The following is a 13,469-nucleotide window of genomic DNA, read 5'->3' on the forward strand; positions in this document are numbered from 1 at the left end:
CACAGAAATAATAGCAACAGCAAACCTATGAAGTTGGAAATATATAAAGGGAAATCAGAACATTTAGTAACTATTGTCTCTCATAGAAAGAGTAAGAAAATTTATTAAAAGTAGTACCTTACTGATGGCTCCAAATAGGCAAATGGGAGAGTATAGTAATTTGTTTAGTATTTATTTTATGAGGTTAGCAATAACACTGCAAATACTGCAGTGATGCAGAATGATAATGTGCAAATGTTTGCATGAATTAGTGTCCCGTTAAAATGCATCCTGGTACTCCTGAAGCCAGGTAGGCATTTATTACACTGGCTTCTCACTATTGAGGAGCATTTAAGTTGATATATAAAATATCCTTTTGTAGCCTAAAATAAATTTTGAAGAGGGAACAACTAGAAATTCAAGAAATTGTATTTCCTTACCTGTTAGGAGTGCAATGAAATAACTCTTAAGAAATCAGCAAGGTGTGAGTTTCATTTAAATTGTACACTCAGTTAATTCCTATTCTCTAGGTATGTAGCTCGTATATAAAATCAGCATTATCTTGATTACAATGTCATCACCTTTAACTCTTCTTCTTTGGGAGATAGCTATTTCTGTGAATTTGGGAGTGAAAAATCCCATTTCTTGCACTCTGCCCAACAGGTCTTTGGATCTGAGCAGGAAATCTTTGCTGCTGTGTACTGAGAATCTTTCTTTAGCCTATCCAAAGTACATTTTGAATTTTCTGTAGTGCTTTCAGCCTGGTACAATTGCCACCTTCTAGAAATTGGTGTTACTATTTGTTCATTTAGGGTATAGAATCTCATGTCATTCCTTAAATACCTCTTATGGTTGAACATGCTATTAAAAAGCCTAAGCTTTTTAATAAAGTATAGTATGTGAGGTGTCAGTTCATTCTATTTTAGGTTTATGAAAAATACCATTTCAGTTCTAAAGTATTGTAACATTTGAAAAATGTTGACTTAAAGACAATCACTACTGCAAAAACTACTTTGAAAACATTTGTTTTTACAAAAATATTAGGTTTTAGGCAGATAAAATGGCTCTTTCAACTCCATCTAAATTATTTCTTTTGTTCTAGTGCTGCTTTCTGAGGACTCTGGAAGTGTTTAAATGACCACATAATCAATTTGATGCATGTGCCTCACTTTAAACTTGGGATCAACGCAACTTTTTTTTTTTTTTTTTTTTAATAAGTTTCCAAATATGCAGTTGCTTTGTTGTATTCCAAATGCAGTTTTTAGGTTTTTGCTTACTGACTGAATTCTTTCATTTTAAGGCCACACCATGGAGGATCAGAGTGGTTGTCCCTCAGGGTCCTTTTTCAACAGTAGACAGCATCAGAGGGAAATTCAGTGAACAATGAAAAGCTCCAAAATGGAAACATTGCATCATTTCCACTGAACCTGTTTTTATCCCATATTTCTATTGACTATGTTGTGCACCAGAAAGCTTATTTTATTTAAAAAAGAAAGAAAGAAAGAAAAATATATGTGCACACTGTCCAGTGTAGTAGTCAATGGTCTTGTTATTCATATAAATATCTAAAGCTCCTTAGACTCTGGCTGGACTCTTAGCTTCAGTGACATCTTAAGGGAAAATGATAAAACATGCTTCCTAACACCGACTTGTTATTTTCCTGGAAATAAATTACTTGTTATTATGAGAAGGTAGGCATTGTGGTCCTCTGGCTCTGATAGACGTGATCAAATAACTTTCTATCAGAGCAGGCATCTTCATATTCCCTGGGACAGAAAAATGTGTTTCTTCCTCTCCATTTATTAATAGTGTTTAGATTCTAATGGATTGGTCTTGAGGAGCTGAATTCATACCTGCTGAAAGCATCAGCTCGGGCTTGATTCAGTCAGCCATCTAGATCATTTATGGACCATGGGCAGCCTCAGGGCAATGTTTCTTCAAAAATAAGTAAGAAAGTGTGATCTGAACTCTGTATAAATCCACATCAGACTTATAACAGGTGGGTTGAAGTACAAGTAATTTGGAAGAAAAGATTAGTGTTCCTTTCAGGAATATGCAGATTAATGAAGTAATTAGGACAGAGGGCCAGATCCTCAGGGCGTTGTAAATCATCATCACTTAGCTGAAGTTACTGAGGCTATGCTGATTTATAATACCTACAGAATTGATCCAGTAGTAAATCCTTAGTGATGATGTTGGTGTTTTCTCCTGGTAATAGAGCTGCAGGCATCCAGGATGACAGTTGGTTTGAGGGACAAGTTCAGAATATAGATAAAGGACAACATGCATATTTAGAGCATGCGGGGAACTTAAGACTGCAGAAGCCCTTCTGGAGTTTCTGTGTACAGTTTCTTTTTACTGTTGCAAGCAATGACATCTTATCATGCCATTCAAATTTTTTCTTAGAAACAAAAAGTGTTTGGTTGAGGCAGGATGGTATTTTAAGCACACACAGCATTACTCTGAAAAACAGATTGAACAGAACTTTTATCACATGCTGCCCTCTGGTTTCTTTTATAATCATTATTTCATCTTTTATTTGAGAAAGGGAGGAAATTATCCATTAAAAAGGTGGTGATAGGGGATGTTTTGTGTGTGTTTGTGGGATTGATATAGATGGCCTATGCTTCTAGAACATTAAGGAACATGATAGAAGGGCACAATAAGTTGACTTGGTGCTTTATAGGGCAGTATGAAACTTCACTTAACTTACCACCTGAGATATCTGTTCATCTGGGAAGAGTCAGCACACCCCAGTTCTCTGTGCTGTGTCTACTGAGTGAGGAGTTTGATCTGCCTAATCTTTAGTGCTGGCAGCAATATTCAAAGCCAGAAGGACAACAGCTTGGCTTACAAGTAGCATGCTGAGTCTGCAAAGACCAGATAGATTGAAAGACCGTCTTTTGACTTGTAAATTCAGGAAATTTGATAGTGAATCCTGTGGTGTACTGAAAATGCAAGAGTGTTCTGTACTGTTTATGAATGCAATTTACAGAATAGGATTATACTTTGGATGAAAATCAGCTTTTTATGCAGAAGATCTGAATAAACTCTGGAAATTTTTGATTAGTAATGAAGTGTAACCTCAGCTCCACAAACATTTGAAATTGTGTGTCATTGTTTATAGCTAGAGATTTTTGCTTGCTTCAGATACCAGAGGAGTGCATATATGACAATGTGGTGTACAGGGGGGAAGATGTGAGAGAAAGAGAAAGGAGGGCTTTTTTGATCTTCCAAAATGATGTTCCTGACAGGGGAGATAGCATGAATAAGCATTTGGTGTTCATTCCCTAAACTCAATATTTTTTATTTGAATTTATCCAAATTTCCATATCTCCAGAGAAGAATGAAAATGAACATTTTGCTGAGAAATGTGTTGTGATTGTTCTAGATGTATTTTTTTTCTGACTAGCTTTGGTAACATCAAATCTTTGCAAGGCAATGTATACAGAAATTGACTGTCATGAAACACTAATAAAAGTTATCAAATTTGTTGTCTTTCCAAACCTGCATGTTCTTATTTTCCTTATCAAATACAGCATATTATGATTGAGAGCTGCTTTATTTCTTCAATTAAATTGTTTTGGAACAATAAGAAAAGATTTCCACGTTTTTTTCCAGTGTTTTGCTGGAAAACTATTATTTGCTCTCCTAAGAAAACACTGGCTCTCCTACAATAGTGTAGTTACATTTCAAATCTGGAGCTAAATCATATTGACATTAAAGATAACCTGCCCATGGTGAAAAGGTTAAAATATCTTAATATTTACCTAGTGAGTTTTGGAGTTGTGACTTCAGGGTTTTTTGTTATTTTGGGGTTTTTTATGGGTTTTTTTTAGAGGGGAAAGGTATTTTTGGTGTTGTTGGTTTTTTCTTGATTTGTTTTTAGAAACAGGTCAAAGGAATCTGGTCATGAAGAAGTGCATAGCAATATCTGGTAAATCAAAAGTTTGAGACAGGACACTGTCACTTGCAGAAATAACATAAATTCAGATGATATTTTAAGTATCAGTAGTAGTGCATGTGTTCACTGGCTTAGTGTTCTTGAGGAAGTTGCACAAGAGGAGACAAACTCAGCCAAGTCTGTAGGAAAGTGGCAGTGTGAAGGACCTACAGACGAATATGGGCTAGTTTTGTATAGTGCTACTTCCATTTTCATATGCATTCATCACTATTAAAATTAGTTGGGGGATGCATAGTTTCTTAAGGAGCTCACATGTATGAAAATACAATTTGGATAATGAAATCTAAATTTTAGAAACTGTTTGCTAGCTATAGCATTTAATGGAAAATGGTACATGTTAAATCAGCAACAACACCAACACCCAAAAATTATTGCCCAATAAAGGACACTTTTTAGACACACTATGCAATAAACGTTATTAATTGAGACAAACTTACTACACTAAGAAAAATGAGATTAAATTGGTAAGCTTGACTTTTTATATGTGCATATTGTCACTATTATAGACTATTAGAAACTCCCTTTTCATAGTAGTTGCATCAATGTGAATCTGCCCTGGTCTGCTAGATGACATACAAACTGTCCTCAATTCCCCTGTCTGTGGATGTGTTTCCCTCTGTGCTTGATGCCATGCAAGACAAGAGTTGAAAGTTATCCACTGTACTTCATCTGTGGTACAGAAGTTTTGATGATGCAGAAACAAACAATTCTTTTTGAACAGCACAATTCAATGTATGCATGGAAAATCTAAAATATACTGTCCAATTGCTTTCTGGTTATCTTGATTTTAAAAAGCGAAAGTTTGAATTAACCAGTACAAAACTGGTGGTATACATGGCCTTAAAGACATTGGAGAAAAAGAGTTGAACAAGTCAAAATCTCAAGAAGAATTAAATTAGGGTAGCCGAAAAAACAAAGCCAGAGCTAAACAACTTAAAAGAATGTGCTCTTGTAGATATTTGAATTTAATACCATGTTTAGTAGGAGATTTACAGCAAGTTATTTGATGGAGTCACTATGATAAATGGAGATGTTAAAAAGATGAAGGAAAATAAAAATCTGGAGAAGTCTTTACAAAGACTAAATTTCATGAAGTCCTTACAATATTTCTATTTTATTCTTTGTTTCAATTTAGGATAATATGTTTCTTTAAAAAAATAGCAATTGAACAGTTGGGGGAAAAGGCTCATATTTTGCATTGATCTGGCCTCTGCATTTTTTCTCAGGTGTATATCTGCAAAGAGAGCATTTACTCCTCTTCTGGGAGCAGCTTGACATTGGATAGGAGGAGAGAGGGAAGAGGAAATTTACAACAAATTGTGGGACTTGCCATATAGCAGAAACTTCAAATTTGCTGGGTAGAGAAGGGAACAGAGGTGCAACCAGTCATAGGAAGGATGGAGGAAAAGGTTGCTTTTTTTTTCCCCTGTTCTTTTTCTTCCCAAAGGGACATCTTCTGTGATGTTTTTTGTAATAGGCAAGCTACTGTAAGCTAGCTGATCTGAGAGAAAGCATGAGAAAGAGACACAGCAGGCCAGACAGAGGTTTGTCTGTAGTCTTTTCTTATTTTCTCATTTCTGGTACATTCAGAGTTTTTTTCTATATTATGTATCTGGTTTTCCAAATTAATGTCTAATACAGTTCAGTCTAGAGAAAAAAAAAAAAAAGTGGATAAAAAGGAAAATAAAAAAGTCATATTTTGAATTGCCTGTAAATAGTACCTGAAAGAAAGAGAATTGGCTATGACAAGACTTGATTCAGCAACAGTTTGGAAGCAAACTGTTGCTGAATCAAGTCTTGTCATAGCCATAAAAGAAATAAAATAAGTTATCAGAGCTGCTATGCAAAATTTTCCACATGGCACAGCCTCAGGAACTTTTATCCCGATTACAAGCAGCATGAATAACTGACTCTGATGGTTACCAAGACAGCAGTCACCACGTTTGGTGACCTTTCCATATCCTGGTGTGGGTTTGTTGTAGATGTTAATGGAGAACACCAATTTACTGCCAAGGCCAGTGTTTTGGGGCATTTTAGGTTTCCCACAGGGAAAATGAAGGAATCCCCACAGTCTACTGAAGGAATTTTTTTTTTCTTTGACAAATTGATTTTCACCTGAGACTTTGGGATGGGTGTTGGGGTATTATCTTGGCATCTATCCTCAAAAATTCAAATTCTGTCTTAGCCAGTTTGATCCTATGTACGATGCATGAGTTAATCAGGAGCAACCAGGTATGTCTGACAAGCACAATAACAAGTATGATACCTTGGAAGATGTTTTCAGCATGTGGCATTTAAATATTTTGACAGTGTACACGAAACTGTTTTGAAGTACCTTATGTAATGGACTATGGGAGCAGTAATAGTATAGACACTTAGTGAGGAAACATCTGGGATAATGACACATACAGGTGAGTAGCTGGGTCAAAACATGCCTCTGACAAAACCTAACATATTACAATGTATAGGAAGATGAATATTCTAAGAATAGGACTGTAGAGTCAGAATGCATGTGGATATCTCTCTTTCCATAAATGCTGGATTTAGGGAAATTTTCTCAGAGGACCTGACCTTTTTAAGTCTGAAACATACCTAAAATTCCAAATTCTTATACCTCCCTGCACAGTACCTCGAGTAACTTCATAAGGGCAGGCAGCTCTCTGGCAGGTATTTGAAGTAACAAGGTTATTTACCTTAGCTGTATACATGACATCAAAACCATTAAATTAAGAATAGATTTTATGTATTTTCTTAGAAATGTAATTACATCTTCATTTAGATATAGACTAGCAATTAATATGAATGAAAATACAGGATGATTTTATAAGATTTGCAGGTAGACAATTCAATGAGTTGGCTAGGGGATGATAATATCTTGTCCAGTTTTTTTTGTGCAGCATATTAGAATGAGTTTGTGGCTTAAAACCTTTTCCAGCCATCTAAAAACAGCAGTTTTCATTCACTATGATTAGGACTGAGTTTGATATGAGGTCAGCAGCTGATTCACTAAGGATCTTGACCTCATTTCAGCATCCTATTGCTACACTAAATTCTGTTATTTTTATCTTTTGTCCCACCAGCTGAGTTCACATCTTTGTTCTGTGTATGTGTGGAGGCTTTTCCACTACTTTGTGGTTTTATTTAGTCAAAGGTACTCCCTTTTATATGTATGTATGCATTCATGTCTATAAATATATCTCTTTACTTACAAACATCAGATTCTTTTGGTGTAATACTTTCTACATTAACAGACATTTTGTCTCCAGAAGGTAAAAATAATTCATCCCATGGAAAAGCTGAGCTCAGGTCACACAGGTGTGTGCATACATGTGTGTTAAATTGCTTGATACTTAGAAGGGATCCAGAGCCTATACTGCAACTTCCGTGTAACCTCAAGACTGTAACTGAATTGTGACACACTTGAAATTCATGTTTTACAGAGAATTTGTCAAATTGACTTTCTATTTGAATTCCAAATTGGATCGGTCATACCAAATTTATTTTTCTGCAATTTGCATTTTAAAAATATTTTGAAAGATGGGAATGAAATTTATAAAAGGTTGACAGCAACTGGGAAATCTGTCATGAAGTTATTTCATCATACTTTACCAATCAGCCTACATGTCATACTTTTTTTTCTCTGTATGTCATAACATTTTTTACCATATGAATATGCATTACACTTATTCCTCCAGTTTATTTTATTATAGCTTGTGATGTTCAAAGGAAAATTGTATTTTATTTACTATTAATCAAAGTTTTGATTGTCTAGGCATTTTTTTGGTGTGTAAAATCAGTCTTACTGAAGTCCTTAGCTCCACTTTGTTTGAGGGTAATTGTTGTCCTTTTTTATTATATATATCTATTATTGTATTCATGAATATAATTTAGATTACTGAACCTGATAATTCTTTGGATGAGTTCACAGCAAGGGCACTTTGGGCCCTTGTAAAACTTTAGTCAATAATCCAATTAATGTGTCAACAGTGTACACTATTAGGCAGTGGTGCAATTCTGATCATACATCAGTCTTTAATCTTGAAAAGGAAAAAGATATTACTCTCCTTTTTTATTTGTGCTTTTAAAAAAATAATGGGAGAGTAATGGAAAGTAAGAGTGAGTTTCTTCAAATAATTATTTCAAATAAATCACTATTGAATAGGTCCTAGCTCTAAAAAAAAAAACAACAAAGATAAACAATGAAAATAGTGTAATTTAAGAGATTGCTTCAGCTTCTTAAAACAAAATTTGTTTAGGAAATTAAATGCCTATTATAATATTCTAAGTGCTATCAATGGAATTAAGTGAGGTTTTTCTTTTCATGAAATGATAAACTGTGTTGCAGACTATGCCACACCCTGCAGTTTCTCTCCCCCCTTGTTTTAAGATTAAGAGCCTCAAGTATCATTAACAATCAAGGCAGGCTTTCCTACAGGAACAGTATCATTACAAATAAGTAGCTTAGCACTCTGTGCACGTTAATGCACAAAACAAATCCTAGCACTGATTTGTGAGCTCTAAAACCCATTAGAACACAGTCCCCAAAAGGGGCAAATCACTGAAATGGACTAATTATCGGTCAGGCTCTTCTGAAAGACTTTGGGTCAATGCCAGCCATTTTTAACATTTTCAGTAAGTTTAGACTGAGTTTTCTGTTTGGTTCCCTCAAAGAAACTTGTAGGTAGAGAATTTGTTTCATGCATGTGTATATTGATACCGCATGGATTTATGTGAGGTTTTGTGTTAAAAGAAAATCTATATTTAGTGAGTTCCAGAGTATTGCTGGGATAGGAAGGGCTATCACACTGTGCCATTTCTGAAACCTAAATTTAGCCTGTGCTTGGTTCTTGAACCTTGCCCAGATTGTATCACCACTGTTAGTTGCCTGTCTGTTGCTGGGGAACTGAAAGGCAGTCAGTGCAAAATAATAAATGAGAAAATGTTTACGCCGATGTCATGCCTGGTGCACTGCAGACTGTCTGGGGCAGGGAACTTCTCTGTGGAAAATGGACAGCCTGTGAATTTATGGCTCTGTCAGGTCATTCTCCTGTCTAAGGGAATGGGTATAGTTGTTATCGACCAGCAGAGAATTTATATCTGGGATTGACTATCGTTTTTCAGTACAATGGATTGTTTCTCACACGTCTCATAAATAATGTTCAGCTTTTCATTCAAACTGATGAGTATACCAAAAAGTTGTATTTTCTGCTTTCTTTCTACTTGGTGTTCAAACAGTGTTGACATCTTGCCACTTTCTTCTGCTGCTTTTATATCTATGAGGTCTGAGAGAAAAAAGAAGATAAACAGCTATAGAAGTGTCTGCTTGCTTATATTTTTTTAAGCAGTCAGAAGCCATCTGTTAAAGGATGTGTACTGACACTGTCTCTCATCCTGGCTGAGTCAGTGGTGATGGAAATGACTCCCTACACTTTGGCATCTCAGGTTGAAAATGTTCCAGGAAGGTGGTAGAAACTAAAGCTTCCACTAAGTAAATGGGATGGTCATTGGCTTCATTGAAACTTAATGTAATTTTACAGTACAGGAGAGGCTGGGAGGGGTTTTAAAGCACATATCCCTTCAAATAAGCTATTCATTCATGTAGGAGCTGACAAAAGCGGCCTCTTATGGTCAGGTAAGTTTGTTCTATCTAACTAGAATAAATCCATCATTTACCCTTTTGGTGAGAGGACCACAGTCCTACACCACACTTTATTTCAACTGTTTTTCTGGAAGCAGGGGAGAATGGGAGAAGACAGGGTACTTCAAATAGTCATAAAAAATCATTGTAGGCTTTTCCAGCCTACATTCTACATTTGTGAGCAGGCTGAACACAGGAATTGATGGAAAACATTGACCACGAAACTTGTGGCTTTCTAAGTTTCACAGGGAAATCAAATGTCAGTGTTAGGGATATGGGGCCTCTTCTGGTGTGACTATCCTTCTGTCCTCTTCAGAGCCAAGGCAGCAATCACTCCTTTTCTCCACTAACTGTGTTGGACCCCAGACCTGTCTGCCCACTTAGTGCTTGTGTACTTAGTGTACTTTGGCAGGCCACAATGAGGACAATACTGCAGTTTAATTCCCAATTTACCTTGAAGTGAGCCAGCTTTGCTTTTCTAGTAGTGTAGGCATGTGAAGTGTGGTGGCAGCTATTTGCTGAGATAATTACTCAGAATCTCCTGGATTGGGCAGTCCTTAATGGACTGATACAATGGATACACTCTTACATCAAATGTGAGTGGTAGGAACCATTGTACAGTTTACACCACAGTGATAATAGGTCTCTGGGGATTTGCACCTGATTCATTGACAGCTAGGCATAACTTCTTGTTTTTGGGGGGAAGGAATTGGTTTTGGTTTGTTTGGCTTTTGCGGGGTTTGTTTGTTTGGTTGGTTTTTTGGGAGTGTTGTGTTTATTTTTGTTTTCCCTTCAGCTTCATTCTCCCTCAGAACATTCTTAAAATGTAAACTATACCCTATTTTGTTCCTTTCAGGAAGAAAATTCCTTTCTAATGATTTCTAATGCTTTAGTTGTACTATCATACAAATGGAAGTACTGCATGGGTTTATGTTACAATGCATTCCTTTTCATAATAAGAACAAGTTTGATTTAGAAATGCCTGAAGCGAATAAATAAATAGATTTTTTTCTTAATCTTTATTTTATTTTAGTATTCTTCAGCTGTATTTTAACTGCTGTATATAAATTTGGATTTTTTTTCCCCTGTGTCTTTGTGAAGGCAGATTGTAGTTGCAGTTGTAGTAGATTACCAATCAACATTAAAATATCTTGCCTGGATTTTGAACTCATAATATCAGGGTTAAAGGATGTTTGGATTAGCTTTGGTTTGAATTATTTCTTCCTCCTGTTTGAGGAAAATAAAATTAAGGCTGAAACAAGATCTTTTTTGCTTAATAAAGAGAGAACAGTCTATCCGATATGTGTATCTTTATTCTCAAAGTCTCAGAAGTGAATTCATTGCATGAGAAGCTAAAGTGATTTGGTGATAAGAAAGCATGTTTCCACATGGAAGATTTAAGTTCAAATTTACAGCTTTTTCTTCATGCTTTGGAGTAGCTACTTGTAAGAAGACATAGCATAATTTCTTAACAATTTTCCCCTTGTCATACACTGAATTGCAGTAATTGAAAATGAGTGCAGAGGCTCTGGTCAAAAATGAAACCTCTTCAGGAGTTCCTGTGCTGAACACCTTCTATCCCAATGCAAAGGACCGTGCTAATTGAAACACTGAAGAAGGGTTTCACTGCAGGGTGAAACTATTTCTGAATGCAGGTCCACTGTTATCTGTGTGAGACATTTTTTATGGTTGGATTTGTGTTGTTTTTATTGTATTTTCACTTGAAAAGAGAACTTAACTGTAGCTGAGCAGTAATACTTCACCAGGCTTTGCTTGCTATAGCCTGCTAGGCATGGTTCCCCCGGGAACAGCATACTCCCCTCAGATGCCTCTGAACAGCCAAGGTTTGTTTTTCTTGACCTATGGATTTTATCCCAATCTACAGGGATCCTGGAGCGCAACTGATGCTCTCTCCCTTGATCCATCTGAAAGCACACCGTGTTGCTATATAGCTGGTGGGCTTAGACACTTCATACACATTAAAGGCTCAAATAGAAATCACTGACCTTGTTTGCTTATTCTAGCATGGTCTTTTTTATCCATTATGAAACTGAGATCAAATGCACAGTGGTATTGAAAGCAAAAGGCCTGTCATGGACAACCAAGGGAATGTGTGTCCAGTGATGAGGATCAGTAGAGGAGCTGTGTCTGACTAATGTGATGCAGAGTTAAATATGTCTCAAGCTCCCATAAGTGTGAGTGACAAAGAAGCCTTGCTATTTTTTGTGAGCTTTATCCTTTATGAATTGGCATACTTTTCACAGCATAGTATTTCCTTTCTGTATCCCCCGTGCCAATGTAAGACTCGTGTTCAATTCCTTGGATCCTATTTGTGTGTCTGAAATACATCCCATAAGCTCAGTGAGAATTTACATCCAGTATTTTGAATAAGCAAGTACCATTCTTGAATAGTACTTCATATGTAAGAATTTCCATGCATGGTACTGGGGTCAAATACGTGTTGATAACCTGTAAATTTCTGAAGAGAAGAAAGATTATGTGTTCATGATTTACATAGAAAAATTATTCTTCTTTCTGCTGATATTTGCTTGTGGGTTGGGCTTTTTGTTTTCTTCCCCAAAAAAAAAGTTTGTATATTTAGAGATGGCTGTAAGTAAGTATATTTTTAATTGCATAATAGACATGATGCTGTGCCACTCAAAAATGATATGCTGTGATAAAGCACTGAGGCAAGATCTGGTGCTCAGTCTCTTAACTTTAAGGATTTTGAATAACCCTTGGTAGCTCACTTATCTCTGTAATTAATTTCACATCTGGGAAGTAAAAGTGATTCTTACTTTTTCTCTTCCTTATATATAACACTGTTAAATAGATGAGAGAAAGATTCTTTAAAAAGAATATTTCTATTAAACAAATTGAGCTTGCTGTATCTTATCTGGGTTTTCAGTTAATCCTCTAATTTAGTCAAATGAGATTATTAAAAGTAAGAAAGTCATTTTTCACTGTTGTAAAACAGTAAGGAGAAATAAAGTCTTTTTTACTATAATAAAAGTAGGAATCATTATAACAATTTATTTAAAAACAGAGAGCTTTATTCTTGCATAATTATGAGGACAAATCCTTTTTTTTTCCCTTTTCCAAAGTCATATTCACTTTTCCATTTGTGTCCGTTGATCAATTTGGGGTTTACACATAAAAACACAATGAGATTAATGTATATTTGCATTATATAGAGCAACATATACATTTTTAATGCCTTCCATTCAAATGATAGCTCAGACTATTTTTACAGCTCTCCTTACTATGAAACTCATGCAATTGCATCCAGTGAGTAATTCTGTCTCTAAAGTCTGGCAAAGCAAATAGACATCTAACAGCACAGTGAGCAACAATGTTGTACCTTTCGGAAAGCAGTATTACCTTTAAATCACTAATCTGTCTTCTCTGGGCTTGGTATAGAATAGTGCATTGTATTCAGTGTTGGTGCATTTTGTTACTAGAATGAGTATTCAAGCAGCTTAGAAATGAGTAAGAGAAAAGCAAAGTCCTAGCATGTTGTCCCAAAACCTAGTTTTGTAGTAAGATTCTAAATAGGAACAACTAATGATTTCTAAAATGAAGCTTCTGCTCCAGCTGTGTAAAGTGGATACTTTTAAGGTTTGACAGCAGCTGAGATGTTGTTTTTAAAACTGTAGTTTTATAGCAGGACACTTATTTTTTACCAGAAAAATGTATTTTCTTTACTTATTAAAGTTAAAAAAACAAACAAACAAACAAAAAAACCCCAAAAAACCAAAAACTGACTTCCAGTGTAGCTGCAAACATACATTTAATTTTCAAAATATATTTTCTTTTGCCTCTGAATGTGAACAAAAGTGGTTTCAGTGACTTTAACTAATGGAAATACCATGAAGAAGGATTTGGATT

At 35.6% G+C, this 13,469-nt stretch overlaps 1 protein-coding gene across 8 annotated transcripts in view; it reads left to right on the forward strand.

Moving 5' to 3' along the window:
• The window catches only part of PCDH9 (protocadherin 9), a 670,991-nt gene that overhangs the window by 191,711 nt on the left and 465,811 nt on the right, over positions 1-13,469 (forward strand). The window contains exon 3 of one of the 8 annotated variants that reach the window (XM_032751407.3): positions 1-13,469. This exon is cut by the window's left edge and continues 14,148 nt beyond it; it is cut by the window's right edge and continues 75,413 nt beyond it. The exons of the other annotated variants lie outside the window; for them this stretch is intronic. The gene's annotated coding sequence lies outside the window, so the exon portion shown is untranslated. 8 annotated transcript variants of the gene reach the window in all.

The sequence above is a fragment of the Taeniopygia guttata genome, chromosome 1 (genome assembly GCF_048771995.1).
Source record: "Taeniopygia guttata chromosome 1, bTaeGut7.mat, whole genome shotgun sequence".
Lineage (NCBI taxonomy): Eukaryota > Metazoa > Chordata > Aves > Passeriformes > Estrildidae > Taeniopygia > Taeniopygia guttata.